Source organism: Anastrepha obliqua, chromosome 6 (genome assembly GCF_027943255.1).
Source record: "Anastrepha obliqua isolate idAnaObli1 chromosome 6, idAnaObli1_1.0, whole genome shotgun sequence".
Lineage (NCBI taxonomy): Eukaryota > Metazoa > Arthropoda > Insecta > Diptera > Tephritidae > Anastrepha > Anastrepha obliqua.
Genome location: NC_072897.1, coordinates 72,090,429 through 72,107,177, shown reverse-complemented (window position 1 = coordinate 72,107,177; position 16,749 = coordinate 72,090,429). Strand labels below are relative to the sequence as shown.

Genomic DNA, 16,749 nt, shown 5'->3' with positions numbered 1-16,749 from the left:
AGACGTATTATAAGACAAAAAAATGAGAGGCCGAAATACGTGAGTGCGAGGTGCTTCAGATGCCGACCAATAGAAACAACCCCCGAAAATTCTACCAGAAAGTTCGGCGGCTTACAGAAGGTTTTAAGACCGAGGCGTTTTCCTGTAAGAACAAAGAGGGCGAACTGGTGACTGACATCCAGAGCATACTTAAATTATGAAGGGAAGTGTAATAACATCTCGAACCTGCTAAATAGTGATAGTTGCGCATGTCACAGAGAATGTGAAGATCCCGATACCCTAATCGTTGACGACGGAATTGTCGTTCTGCTACACGACCATGACGAGGTGAGAATAGCGATAACGCGGCTGAAGAACAACAAAGCCTTGGTCGCCGACGGACTGCCGGCTGAGCTATTCAAATATGACGGCCATCACCTTCTATGCAAAATATGGCCGGCTGAAAGCATGCCTACCGATTAAAATTTAAGTGTGCTCTGCCCAATCCATAAGAAGGATGATCCTGCAATCTGGGCCAATTATAGCGGGATTAGTCTTCTAAATATCGCCTAAAAGGTTCTAGCGAGCGTATTGTGTGAAAGTCTGTAGCCCACAATCAACCAACTGATTGGAGCTTATCATGGTGTGGCTTTAGACCTGGAAAGTCTACCATCGACCAAATATTTACAATGCGCCAAATCTTGGAAAAGACCCATGAAAGGAGACAATCTTTTCGTCGACTATAAAGCTGCATTCGAAAGTACCAAAAGCAGTTATCTGTATGCCGCGATGTCTGAATTTGGTATCCCGGGAAAACTAATATGGCTATGCAAGATGACGTTGCTCAACACCAGCAGCGCCGTCAGAATTTGGAAGGACTTCTCCGAGCCGTTTGATACCAAACGAGGTTTCAGACAGGGCGACTCACTGTCGTGTGACTTCTTTAATCTGATGTTGGAGAGGATCGAATGAGCCTCGGAACTTAATCGCTCAGGCACAATATTTTATAACAGCGTACAATTGTTGGCGTATACTGATGATATTGACATCATCAGCATTAACAACACCGCTGTTAGTTCTGCCTTCTCCAAACTGGATAAAGAGGGAAAGCGAATGGGCCTGGTGGTGAACGAGGACAAAACGAAGTACCTCCTGTCTTCAAACAAACCGTCGGCGCAACCGCGCAACCGCGCACCCACGTCACTGTTGACAGTTATGATATCGAGGTTGTAAAAAACTTCGTTTATTTAGGAACTAGCGTTAACACTGTCAGCAACAATGTCAGCCTGGGAATCCAACGTGGAATCTCTCTTGCCAACAAGTGCTACTTTGGACTTAGTAGGCAACTGAGTAGTAAAGTCCTCTCTCGACGAACAAAACTAGAGTGTTAGTTTCAAGGCTCTCTAACGTATGGCGCAGAAGCATGGACGATGACAACATACGATGAAGCGACGCTTGGAGTGTTTTAGAGAAAGATTCTGCGGAAGATTTTTGGGCCTTTGCACGTTGGTAACGGTGAATAGACTAGTTTACACTAAAAATGGTCCTCGACCAAAAAGCGTTTTTTAAACTAATTTGAGATCGCTGAAACCAAAAATGAATTTTTTCAACAACGACCGTCAATTGATTCATACAATGATGAAATACTTTAAAACTATTGGTTAGTATTGTAATACGTACATACTCCAAAATATATTTATCATATAAATTGATTGGAAAATTATTGGGAAATTTACAATTAACTTTGTTTTTGTTAACAGGTGCTCGCATGTCGTTAAAGATGCACCTACTTCACAGTCATTTGGATTTTTTCAAGGAATGATGAGCGACTACTGCTGGATGCAACTTCGTGAAGATTCCGTGCAACATAAAAGAAGAAGTTTGAGAGTAAAAGCGTATTTTTGACCTCAAACATAACCAAATCAAAAACTGCAAAATCACACGTCTTGACTTTATGGGTCATAACTTCTACAATTTTTCGTCGATTCAGACAAACTTAGGCTTAAAATGTAGGTGACAAAATTGTCTTTCAGAAAACCTGTCTTATATCGATATAAAAAATTTTTTTGTTCCCAAAAAAAGTTAGTAAACTTTGATAATTTAGTAAAAAACGTCAAAAACGCCTTTTTTTAACTTTCAACAGCTGTTTTGCGAAAACTACGACTTCCATTGGCACGAATTATATATTGATCGTATGGTATAGCAGAGTTCTCGGAAAGCAGGAAATGAATTACTGTGTGACCAGACTTGAAGTGTTAGCTGTGGTTGAGTGCGTAAAAGATTTCCACAAATACTTGTACGGTCAGCGATTCCAGTTAAGAACAGTCCATGCAGCATTGAGATGCTTACTCCATTTTAAGCATCTGGAAGGACAAATTGCGCGGTGGATCGAAAAACTGTAAAATTACGACTTCGAGATCGACCATCGAAAAAGGGAAGAACATGGAAATGCTGATTCATTGTTCTCGAATCATTGCTCGTTAATATGGAGCACATCCCATGAGGTCCATTCCAAAAAAATTTAAATAGAACCAAAAACATTTATTAAATTCGCTTTGAATGACCAAATGATCCTCCCCGTTATATTGTGAGATGGAAATTGTTAGGCCTACAGTCATTGTCAGTCAAGGACTTAAGCTAGTAATCATACTAGGCATTTTAGGCATTGCCGCATTAGGTATAAACGGCGATCAAAATATGATTTAATGCAACTAACGGGTGATTTTTTTGCTGTTATCTTTTTAAACAGTTGGTTTAAACAGCTGACGCACGTTTCGTGTTTTGTTTCACTGTCAAACATCTTCAGTTTGGTCTATAATTTAACCATGAATCGTCTTACAAACGAACAACGCCTGCAAATCATTGAATTTCATTATAAAAATGCGTGTTCTGTTAAGAAAGTTTATCGCGCGCTTCTTCCATTTTATGGTCAGTTTAATCGACCCACTGAAGCGGCCATTCGAGCTATTGTGACTAAATTTAGAACCAAATTTACATTATTGGACATCAAACCACCAACATGCTTACGTAGAGTGCGAACTGAAGAAAATATCGCAGCTGTATCGGCCAGTGTTAATGATGACCATCAATTATCGATTCGTCGCCGTTCGCAGCAATTGGGCCTCTGTTACTCAACAACGTGGAAAATTTTACGAAAGGAATTAGGTGTGAAACCTTTCAAAATATAGCTGGTGCAAGAATTGAAGCCGAACGACCTACCGCAACGCAGAATTTTTGATGAACGGGCTCTTGGAAAGTTGGCCGAAGATCCACTTTTTTATCGAAAAATTGTGTTCAGCGACGAAGCTTATTTTTGGATCAATGGGTACGTAAATAAGTAGAATTGTCGATTTTGGAGTGAACATCAGCCAGAAGAATTGCAAAAGCTACCAATGTATCCAGAAAAGATCACAGTTTGGTGCGGTTTATGGGCTGGAGGTATCATTGGACGTACTTCTTCAAATATGCTGCGAATTGTAACGTAACTGTGAATGGTGAGCGCTACGGTGAAATGATATCCAACTTTTTTTTGCCCAAAATGCAAGAGCTTGACTTGCATGACATGTGGTTTCAGCAAGACAGTGCCCCATGCCACACAGAACGCGTAACAATGGACTTGTTGAGAGGCGAGTTCGGTTTCGGTTCATTTTATTTCACGTTCGGGACCGGTCAATTGGCCACCCAGATCGTGCGATATAACGCCTTTAGATTATTTTTTGTGGAGCTATGTTAAATCTCATGTCTATTCAGACAAGCCTGCTTCAATTAACGCATTGGAAGACAACATTAAAGCATTTATATGTGAGATACCGGTCGAAACATTGGAAAGAGTATGCCAAAATTGGACTAAGCGGATGGACCATTTGAAGCGCAGTCGCGGTCAACATTTGCATGAAATAATCTTCAAACATTAAATTATATGGACTGTACTATCGATTTAAATAAAAATGTCATGCATTTTTCTGAATTTTACGTATGTCTTTTTTGAAAAACTTTTCTATAGCTTTTAAAAGATCCCCCTTTATATGAACAAACTTCCACAAATCGAAGTCAAAAACGCCTAGAACGCCTAAAAAGAGCCAAATTATCTACTCTTTAAAGACGTTGATGACAAACAACTGCTTAGAACATTAAATGCTAATATGTCCTTGAAAAGCGTCCAGTATACAATAAACTAATGAAAATAGTTTGTATTTATTCCAAACAAACACATCCCTGCATTGTCCTCTTAAATTCCGAAAGGCGAAGGAAGGACAATGCAGGAATGAATAACAGCACCAACATGGGCATAAAAGTTTAGTTTTATAACTAACAGCACACAGAGAGCAAGGAAGATCGAAGGGAACCCAAATCCAGCTATACCGCCAATTAAATAGGAACATCACACCACAGGTTATTATATCTACCAATTATTATAAATATAATTAATACACACTTATACACATGTATATATTATATACCCAATTGTAAAAAGAATAAATTATAACGAATTGAAATTAACCCTATTTTTCATTTCTACGGAATCGGCCACATATCGTCGACATACCCCGACATTTTGGCCCTTCGAGCCGGATTTTGGAAAAGCAGTGAAAAATATACCGGAAGTGTTCAATCCATTTTGATCTTCAACTCAAAATATTATATTAATCTACAAAACAAAAAAATATATATTATATATAAGCAGAAGCTGCCAAGACATCATACTATTCAAGTATACGATAAAAACCCATCAAAACAAAAAAAAAAACTTGCAGTATAACACCAGTTGCTCTGTCGACGGCGATTATTGCTTTATATTTTTAATGAATCAATTTAATCAAATATACTCACCCACACGTATATAAATACAAAGCAACCCATTCCACCTAACAATTTGTTGATATCAATATCAACGGTTAACCAACCAGTGCTCACAAACTAAACTTACCCAGTAGGAAATCGAAAAAGCGACCCAGTAGGAAAAAATTGAAAACCCCCTGTAGGAAAAATTTGAAACGTATTCTCAGTTGCCTTTAGTGCATAAAAGAGGCATCTATCACGAATATTTGTTAAAATTTGGTAAAACATAAAAGTACGAAAATTCATTTGAGCTTTACCTTCAAAATAATAATCGAACTCACTCCCTTTATTACACTCGGTTGTAAATATCACTCTTTTAAATAAAATGGTTTGATTGAATTCGAGGATGATCATTTCCAGACCCCACCTGAAGACGAGTCAGTATACACTTTAGAAATCAAAAGAGTTGAACTTGATTCTCTTTATAATAAATTGAAGAAAGCATATGATGTTTTTCGCAGAGCCTCTAATAGTGCCGACGAGGCCATCGATTTAAACAAAATAAAAGATTCATATAAAAAATGCTATCAAATGTATCTTAACTGCTTAGCTTCAATAAATAAGGATGTGGGCATTCTAAAGAACCCGAAACATACCCAAGCAATTAAAGAGAGACCTTCAGAGGTCCCTATAATGGATTTCGCACCCACAGTTCATCTACCCCCATGCGACACGGACATATTTTACGGAGATTATGTGACATGGCCTACATTTAGAGACATGTTCATAGCCATTTATATCCTTAATCCAAGGATAAGCAATGTGGAAAGGCTCTCCACTTGAACCAAAAGACCCGGGGCGAAGCAATTAGAGGCGCACCCTTAAAGAATGATGGTTTCATACAAGCATGGAAAATTTAACCGACCAATATGAAAACAAACGAATGCAGGTGAATACCCAACTAAAAACTCTTTTTAATCTGCCACAAATAACACAAGAAACAGGCAGCTCCATTAAAACCCTACAAAGCACGATAAACAGTTCTTTAACAAATTTGACAAACCTAGGGATAGACACATTAAGCTGGGACTCGATTCTAATATACCTTTGTAGTTCAAAACTACCTAAGGAAATCCTAGAAGCATTTGAATACACCCTAGAAGATAACTCCACAATACCCTCATAGGAAACTTTTGATAGTTTTTTGACCCATAAATATAAAACTTTGTAATCAGTATTGAATTTTAAAGCTTCAGTTTCAAAAGGTCACCCAGCCCAACCCACCATAACAAAAAAAGGCTATGAAAAACGATGCAACACTTTTCACGTCAACGTATCTAATAACTCCATCCCGGAACAGTCAAACAAAAAAAAATATTCCGAACCTAAAAACCAAAAAAACCATTCGAAATAGACAGTTGCCAAATATGCAAAAAACAACATTCCATACGTGAATGCCATAAATTCCTAGCCGTGTGTGTCGAAACCCGTATATCTCTAATCAAAAAGTACGGATATTTTTGTAACTGTTTGGGAATGTCGCATAGGTTCAGAGACTGCAAAAGCAAATACTCTTGCAGAAAATGTAATAAAAAACATAATACTCTACTCCATAGAGACTCAATAAGTCGAATCCAATCCCCCCCGGAGGGATCAAGAGTCTTAAGTTCAACTCCTGATACCAACACAGATACCTCCACACCCACGCAAAGCCCAAAAATAAATCCGCAAACCTATACCAACATCATACAGTCCACTCTATCGACAACCCAAGACCCATTCAACCCAAATAGGAAGCAGATTTTATAAGGAACTGCCATGGTGCAGATAGAACATAATGGCCAAAGATTCACTGCACGAGCACTCATCGATTCGGGATCCGAAGCTACGTTTATATCCAAAAAACTGCAGCAGAATCTCGATATACCCACACACTCCATGTCAGCCCAAGTAACTGGGTTAAATAACTCAGTTTAAGCAACGCCAACAAAAATGTGCGGAATTACCCTATACTCACCGTTGAACACACATTTTAGAATATCGACACAAGCATTTATTCTAAACAGCCTCACGGATAATTTACCCTTATACCCACTTGACCCTAAGTTGTGCCTTGAAAAGCTCAGTTTCACATTAGCAGATCGCCAATTCCACAAACCCAGACCCGTGGACATATTGATTGGTAGTAATCTATACCCAAAACTTATTCTAGGAGGAGTTAAACGAATGAGACAGAGTTTGGGTGGATTTTGACTGGCCCTGTACCCAGATTGTCTCAGTCATCAAACTTGGTCTCTTTTTACAATAAAATGAGCCCGGATAACCTACTTACTCGTTTTTGGGAGGTAGAGGAAGTTCCCAGAAAGCCCCTAGCCTCCCCATCAGACGTACTTTGCGAAGAAAGATATCATAAAACTACACGTCGAAACCCCAACGGACGCTATGTAGTAACTCTACCCTTTAAGAACCCCGAAAACGTCGAAATTGGAGAGTCAAGACACATAGCGCTAGCTCAATACCTCAGAACTGAAAGGTCTTAACTTAAAAAGCCCGAAGTTAAGGCGGAATATGATAAAGCAATTACCGAACACCTGGAACTGGGCCACATGAAGAAAGTTGAATATGAGCCCGCGGATAAAACCACCTCATATTATTTACCACATCACGCGGTTATTAAACCCGACCGCATAACAACAAAATTACGAGTGGTATTTAATGCATCAAGCCCAACATCTAATCGAAAGAGCCTCAATGACACTTTATATGTTGGACCCACTCTTCAAATGGACTTAGTCCTTCTAATTTTAAAATGGAGACTCTCTCAATTTGTTTTTAACGCGGATATTCAAAAAATGTATCGACAGATACTTGTCGACCCGCAGCACACCTCTTTTCAAAGAATACTCTTCAGAAAATCTGTCGAAGACCCAATAGAAGACTTTGAACTCCAAACAGTTACGTTCGGTATAAATTGCGCGCCATATTTAGCTATTCGAACCCTATTAAAGCTAGCCGATGACGTCCAAGATACACACCCTATAGCATCGAATATTCTTCGCAACGAAATGTACGTAGACGATGTCTTAACAGGAACCCATGACCTATCAACTGCTAAAAGAGCAAAAGATGAACTAATTTCTGCTTTGGAATCCGCTGGATTTGCTTTACGCAAATGGACCTCAAATGACCCAGAAATATTAGCAGAACTTCCTCAGGAACATAAATTAAACATAGAATTATTGAATTTGCCCGAGTTCGACAATACCAAAACCCTAGGTATACGATGGAACTCCAAAAAAGATTCATTTTTCTTTCTCGTCAACCCAATCGAGAATAAACCCACCTACACCAAACGCGAGGTTTTATCAGCTATTACCAAATTATTTGACCCCGCCGGTTGGCTCAGTCCAGTAATAATAACGGCAAAAATTATTATGCAGCAAGTATGGCTTGATAAAACCGACTGGGATGAAAGTCTTAAGCCACTCACGCTTCATCGATGGCTTAATTTCGTAAAAGACCACGAAACGGCAAACAATATTAAAATACCCAGATGGACCCATTTCTCACAATTAGCAACCATCGAATTTCATGGATTTTCTGATGCTTCCGAGAAAGCTTATGCCGCAACCCTTTATATTCGAGTCACCATCGAAACCGAAGTATGGATCACCCTCTTAGTATCGAAAACGAGAGTTGCCCCAATTAAAAGCATATCGTTGCCAATGTTAGAACTCTGTGGAGCCGTTCTATTAGCTAATCTTGTTGACACTACCCTATCCCAATTAAGCTTAAAGCAATATCAAAGCTATTTTTGGACGGACTCAACTATAGTTTTATCGTGGTTAAACAAACCACCATGTTCTTGGAGTACATTTGTGTCTCACCGAGTTACCGCGGTCATGGAAAAGGTTGGAGTCAACCACTGGCGCCATGTCGAAAGCCATGACAATCCCGCAGATTTGGCAAGTCGAGGATGTACACCCACGGAACTTTTGAATTCCAAACTTTGGTGGCACGGGCCCAATTGGTTAAGATTCGGACAAGAACAATGGCCAAAAATTCAAAAACGTAAACATGTAAAAAGTGAATTGCAGACGGACGACCACCGAAAAATAAGGCACAAGCCGATCCTCAGAGCAACGCATTGGATACGGATGTATGTAGCTCTTGTTTGCATCAGTGAAGATATCGGCGCAACTGGGAGGAATTCTACAGGATGGTGGATTGACAATGGAGCCACGAAGCATGTGACAAATCGTCCGGATCTATTCATCGAATTTAAGAAGTTCCAGAGTCCGTGTACCATCAAAGGAACCATTGAAATTTTGTCTTTTACAAGGGAAAAATATTAAAAATGATTTTGAAAGATGTTTGGTTTGTACCAAAAATTTCAAAGAATCTTTTTTCTTCACAGCTACGAAGTGTTGGCTAGAGGTCAATGGAAGCACAGTGCTTTGCGAAAATCGCGAAGTGTGTGGAACTTTGTACAAGGCAGCTATTGAACCAGTTATACCTGAGAAAGAAGAGAGGATCAACGTAGCAGAAGCAGATACTTCTACGCTGCAGCTGTACCACGTGCGGTAGGGTCATCAGGACAAGCGGCACGTAAGAGAGCTACTGAAGAGGGAACTGAGAGTCAACGTGAAGATGATAAGAGACATATGTGAGCCCTGTATTTTTGGTAAAGCACATCGCCTACCATTCGGCACTAGAGTAAAGGCAACGAAACCAGGAGAACTTGTTTCAACAGACGTTGTAGGCCCATTTTGCGAGTCCTTTAGTAAAAAACGATTTCTAGTTGTGTTCAAAGATAGCTACACAAAGTTTCGTTATGGCTTCGTAATTAAGCATAAATCAGATGTTAAAGTTATGTTAAAACAGTTTTTAGCACATGCAAAGACACTTGGTCACAGCATTGAGGAGCTACCCAGTGACAATGGAGGAGAGTTCGATTGTGAAGAAGTCAAGGGCATCCTAGCAGAAAACGGAATCACACAGAGACTGACAGCGCCATACACGCCTGAGCAAAATGGCGACAGAAAGCGTGAAAACCGTACTATCGTCGAGATGACGAGAACTTTCAAGTACTCAAATCCTGAGATCGTCTTTCCGAATGCAATATGGGCAGAATTGGTGACGTCAGCAGTTTATATTCTCAACAGAACGGGAAAATCGGCTGCAGACGGTCTTAGTCCTTATGAACTGCTATGCTCACATTCCAATTGAGAAGAGAAAGAAGATGGACAAGAAAGCAGTGAAAGGATTCCTTGTAGGATACGATCAGGACGAGCGATACAGAATCTACGTTCAGGAAGAACACAAGGTAATTTTGTCAAGAGACGTCCAATTTCAAGAGAAGCCAAAAGAATGTGAAGAAGAAGTCAAACTACCAATGAGAGATGTCGACAACGATGATGAGGACTACATTGAAGAAAGAAGAAGTTCATCATTGAAGACTAAGGAGACATGTGGCTCTGAAGAAGATCTGAGCAGCGACGAAGAGTATGAAACTGGAAATGAGTCCGATTCAGAAGAAGAAGAAAACTCAAAATTACCAACAGAAAGAAAATTGAGAGATAGGTCAACGATTTCGAAATCGAAACAGCTCAAAGATTATGTTTTAACAGTAGAGCAGTTTGCCAACATCACTGAAGATCCTGAAACATTTGAAGATGCTTTGCAAAGTGAGGACAACAATGAGTGGAAAAAGGCCATGGATCAGGAAATCGCCTCTTTAAATGAGAATCAGACCTGGGTCATGTCAGAACTTCCTTCAGGTGTAAAGGCGATTCCATGCTAGTGGGTTTTTCGTTTGAAAAAGAATCCTGACGGCACAATCAATAAGTACAGAGCATGACTCGTCGTCAAGAGATTCAGCCAACGACATGGCATAGACTACAGCGAAACTTTTAGTCCGGTTGCAAAATTAGGAACGATTCGATCAATTTTGAGCATTGCAGCAAACGAGAATATGTTTTTAAAACAGTTTGACGTCTCTACAGCGTTTTTATATGGAGAACTTGAAGAAACTGTTTTTATGGAACAGCCCCAAGGATACGGAGATGGAACCAACCAAGTCTGCAAGCTCAAAATAAGCCTTTATGGTCTGAAGCAAGCGCCAAGATGTCGGAACAAGCATATTGGGGGATTCCTGAAAAAACTATTATAGGATTTCAGGTTAGTGGTGCAGATCCATGTCTATACATTCAAGAGAAAGATGGCAATAAACTCAAATTTGTTATTTAAGTGGATGACGGCTTAGTTGCAGCTACAGATGCACGAAATCTGGAGTTTTTCATAAAAGAGTTGGAATCGGAATTTAAAATTACTTCAAAGAAAGCTGACTACTTTTTAGGATTAGCAATTCAAGAAGAGGAAAACTTCATTAAAATTTGTCAAAATTCTTATGCAAGAAAAATTTTAGAAAAGTTTAATTTTTTAGAATGCAAGCCGATCTCAACACCAATTCTCAAGAACTCAGAAACTTTGGGACCAGGGAAAGATGATCATAAGTCAGAGAAGTTTCCCTACCGACAGGCAGTCGGAAATCTAATGTATCTCATGCTTGGTTCAAGACCTGATCTGGCATACAGCGTAGGATTTGTTTCCAGATCCCTGGAGAACCCCTCCTCTGAAGATATCGTCCGAGTCAAAAGAATTTTTCGATACATAGCAGGGACTTTAGATTTGGGCCTAGTTTATCAACGAAACAAGGAAAAAGGTATTCTGGAAGTCTACAGCGATGCAGATTTTGGAGGATGTTTGAGAACAGGTGGCTCAACTTCTGGAGTCATCGTCAAATACGCAGGAGAAGCAATTTCCTGGCTAAGTCAACGGCAGACAGGGGTAGCGAGCTCCACGATTGAAGCAGAAATTATAGCAGCAAGCAAGGCAGCCAAAGAAGCCATTTGGTTAAGTAGACTTTTTCGTTCAATCGTTAAACTAAAACATGTCCCTATTGTTCAAGTTGACAACAATGAAGCGGTGAGACTTGCACAGAATCCAGAGTTCCACCGCAGAACGAAGCATATAGCAAAGAAACTCTTTTTCATCCGGGATAAAATTTCCAAAGGACGACTGGGAATTGAACGAGTTTCCATGGATCGAAACACAGCTGATATTATGACGAAGCCGCTACCAAGAACCTGTTTCAAGATTCTTTGTATGAAAATGGGACTATCATAGATATATGTATTTATAATATATAATATTATATATTAAGTTTTTTTTTCTGCTGCTTTCATTATTAATATTATTTTATATTTTAAGATTCAACGCATAGATGGCGCGTCGATGTCGATTCAAGCAATTCAAGACCGCTGGTAACTCTGCCTCTTGCGATGATTTGCATTTTTATATATAGATAGTTACACTTGAAGCGAACAGACAAACTCGAAACTTTGCCATTTTTTATTTTTTACCGAAGAACTTTGTAACGCTATTAAATCAAACAAGAAGAACTTTGTTACGCTATTAAATCAAACAAGAAGAACTTTGTAACGCAATTAAATCAAACAAGAAGAATTTTGTAACGCTATTAAATAAAACAAGAAGATCTTTGTAAACCAAAAAGGTGGTGGCGTGAGTTTTATTAATTACTCAGAACTACAACAATAACCAAAGGTTATATCTGTATATTCGTATGTTTCGCAACCAAGGCCATACATCTTGAATCCGTCAGCAATCTTACGACGCAAGCCTTTATGGCAACATTTGCACGTTTTTTTCCAGGCGTGGATGTCTCTCCGATCTCTATTCGGACAACGGAACAAACTTTGTGGGAGCTTTCCAACTATTGGTCAAAGATCGACAAGAATTTCTCAAAACCCTACAAACCCAAGTAATAGCTAATTATGGGCATCAAAACATCAATTGGCAATTCAACCCCCCAGGAGCTCCGCATATGGGCGGACTATGGGAGGCAGGAGTAAAAAGTTTCAAAACCCATTTAAAAAAGGTATCACAAACCCAAAAATTTACCTTTGAGGAACTAAGTACCCTATTAACCCGCATAAAAGGTTGCTTGAATTCTCGCCCATTAAGCCCTTCAAATGACGACCCAACAAGCTTAGAACCCTTAACCCCAGGACTCTTTTTGATTGGTACCCAAATATTAACACCCGCCGAACCCAATTGAGAAGATACTAATCTAAGTATTATAAACAGATGGACAAAAGTAAAAGCACTCCATCCATTCCAAAAGATGGAAAGAAGAATATCTGAAGGAACCCCACAAGCGATATAAATGGAAATACCCTCAAGGTAACGTCGAAGTTGGTGATTTAGTTGTCGTCAGAAACGAAAATCTACCCCCAAAGAATGGAAACGAGGCCGAATAAAAAAGGCGTACTGCGGTTCAGATAACAGAACCCGAGTAGTAGACATTCGTACCGCTCAAGGCACAATAACCCGTCCCATAACAAAACTCGTAATAGTACCAATTAATTAAAAGTTAATTTTTTATAGGATCATCGCCCCTCTAACTCCAAAAAGGAAGACCATTTCAACGGTCAGGACCACTCGCCGAAGCAGCCCAACAATGAGCATCCGCTCCCTCAGCACGACACGCAGCTTGTCACCACTCTCGGATCAAAAAGCTTTAAGAGCTTTAGCAATTCGATCACGCCGGTTTCGTACAACTCTTTCACCCATCCAAGAAAAGAGAGATAGCGACATACACCGCACGGCACAGCCCAAAATTTTGAACACTACGCGACCCAAATATAATATACACCGACACGTTGCATGTGGAATATGCAAAAGGGATCATATGTTGGTGACATGCTCCAAATACACAAACATGAATGTAAAAGAAAAATACGACGCAGTCACAACCTACATATACTGCATCAATTGCTTGGCCAGATCACACCGGACAAAGAGTTGTACAAGCACATCCCTTCACCACCCCTAGAGGACCACCCTCATTACTGGCCAACCAGACCCTTGTACCCACGGCACTCATCCGCATCAAACAAGCAGACAAATGGCATAAAGTCAGGGCCCTCATCAACCCGATCCAAAAAATAACCACCATCGGCTCTGACTTAATAAAAAAGCTGAGACATACCTAAACGAACATCGGATTTGCCATCTCTAAATCGGATCACTAATTGATGATCAATTGCGGCTTGAAACACACGCTTTGATATCAAAGGATTTACCCACACGACCCTATGAGCAGGACATAGGCGACGAGATTCAAAAACGTTTCGATCACTTAGTCCTAGCTGACCCATTATTCACGAAGCCAAGCAACGTAATGCTCGAACTTGGAGCCGACCTATACCCAAAAATTATAAAATCCGGCATATTTCATCCCGACAATGGCACAGTGGTCGCCCAAAACACCACATTAGGATGGATCTTAACCGGAATTTTAAACTAGACCCTAAGTATAACTCGTTACCTAAAACAATTTCTCAATATCATGAGAGGTATTTTCCACCCAATTAACCAATTTTTATTCGCAGACACTGCAAGGCGGCCGGGATGTTTATTCCAAACAAACACATCCCTGCATTGTCCCCTTAAATTCCGAAAGGCGAAAGAAGGACAATACATGAACAGCACCAACATCGGCATAAAAGTTTAGTTTTATGACTAATATTACGTTTCCACCAAAAGCAAACACCGTGTTTGCAGGAGTTGTGTTTGGGAGAACTGTCAACTGTTTCCACCGAAAGTTTGGGAGAAACTGTGTTTGAACTGTCTTTTGTTGACATTGTGAAATGAGAATTATAAAAATTGATAAAATTATAAAATGGTGCATAAAATTCAATTTGTTATGTTGATTTTATCATTTTATTTTAAAATAATAATGATAGTGAGTTGGTCACATATTATTTAAAAAAAAGGTTAAGGGAAAATAAAATAATTTTAAGCGTTGCTGCCAATTTAATGCGTTCGCAAAGTGTATGGTCTTTGGTATGGTAAACAGATTTATGATACATTATTTGTGTATAATGTACATGTATATTTTAGGATGTATTTAGATGTAAATACAAATAAAATTACATATATAAATAAAAGAAATACCTGTTATACTATCCGCAATGAGTTGATTCAGTATTCCTGAGGAAAGATTGTAGATTTATTTGGCTTATTTGACTTATTTTATATTTTGCGCGCACCACTTAACGATTACCACAAGAAAAATATTAAAAACAAAAAAAAAAAATAATTGGGTGCGACCGCTATTAGAAAAATGTTTTTATTAATTTTGCTTTCACCGAGATTCGAACCAACGACCTCTCTGTGAATTCCGAATGGTGATCTAGCACCAACCCACTCGGCTACGGCGGCCGTCAATCAAAGACAAATTGCAATCATTGTTGCCATATTTCGATAAGAATGCAATAATAAATGAGGAAAATGAGCAACATTGCCACCACTTAATAATTAAATTAGACGCAAACCCAACAAAACACGCTTTGAAAAGTGGGTTTAGGTATGGAGTTGTGTTTTAATTTTGTATGGGATTTGACAGGTGTTTTGTTTCGTGTTTGCGCTAAGAACACGATAGCGACAGAGAACACGATAGCGGCTGCGGTGGAAACTTAGTATAACAGCACACAGAGAGCAAGAAGAAGATCGAAGGGAACCCAAATCCAGCTATACCGCCAATTAAATAGGAACATCACACCACAGGTTATTATATCTACCAATTATTATAAATATAATTAATACACACTTATACACTTGTATATATTATATACCCAATTGTAAAAATAATAAATTATAACGAATTGAAATTAACCCTATTTTTCATTTCTACAGAATCGGCCACATATCGTCGACATACCCCGACAGTTTGAAATAATAAATTTTATTCTAATCGGATTTATATTTTTTAATCGATCAATTTCTTGTCTGAAAATTGTTCTCTGTGCTTTTGTTGGTCGCATACATATATTTGGTTATTTGTTTGTTACGGTATTATATTTTATATTTAAGAGTAAAATATAGAAGAATAGAATAATAGAAGAAATTAGGAAACATAAATGTGCATTGAATATAACACATGGGCTGAAAAATGCTATGTGAACTGATTTCGTATGCTTCAGAGCTTGGGCGAAAAACATAACTTCTTAGTCTTGCTATAAATTCTGTGACAAATTTTACAATGCATACGGAAAGAAAAAATTTGCAGAAAAAGTTCCGTTGTTTTTGTTTCTGTTCATATGCATTATCTACTCTTAAATTATGCTCAGTTTCGTGGCAAATGTCGCTTGTTAGAAATGGAGTGGGGAGCTAAGGATAATCGCATTGCATTGATTGCATTACATAGGTATATGTATGAATGTGGTAAAAGTGCAAGTGAGATTTACGAATTGCTGAAAATTTAATATTTCGAGAATGTTTATTTACCGCACGATCAATCGTTTTTCCCAAATGTCTGAAATGACAGGTAGAAAAAAAGTGGTCGTCCTCCCGTGGTTCGAACCAGTGCAGCCATAAAAGCCGTTCGAGAAAGAATTCACAGAAATCCCCTTAAAAAGCAGAAATAAGGTTCAGGGAAATGAATGTATCGATTAGATCCATGTCAAGACTAATTACAGATGATATCCACATGAAAGTCTTCCGTCGCTCCCCTGGTCATCTACATCACTTCATTTCTGCGGAAAAGAGGTTAAGACAAAAGTTTACCAGCATGATGTTTTAGAAGGCGTGGGGAAGAAGTTTATAGCCCCAGAGATTAGCCGTCTGGAAGTCCAGATCTGAAGCCATTGGCCTACTGTTTGAGGACAAAATTGGAGAACATAGCCATCAATACCCATGGAAACCGTGCGTGCTGCAATAGCTGAATGGCCTCATCGTTTGAAGGTTTGTGTTTCATATTTACAAACTTCATTAAAAAAAGTATTATAATTTCATATCTATAACGGACTTAATTTGTAAGTATAGGACTAAGAATATATTATATATATATAAAATTTGTAATATTGCTGTAATTATTACATAATTAGATTGAATAATCGGTTTTAT

At 38.8% G+C, this 16,749-nt stretch overlaps 1 pseudogene; it reads left to right on the top strand.

Moving 5' to 3' along the window:
- Window positions 1-10,000: 10,000 nt before the first annotated feature.
- Window positions 10,001-14,149, top strand: LOC129250706 (uncharacterized; annotated as a pseudogene).
- Window positions 14,150-16,749: the final 2,600 nt, after the last annotated feature.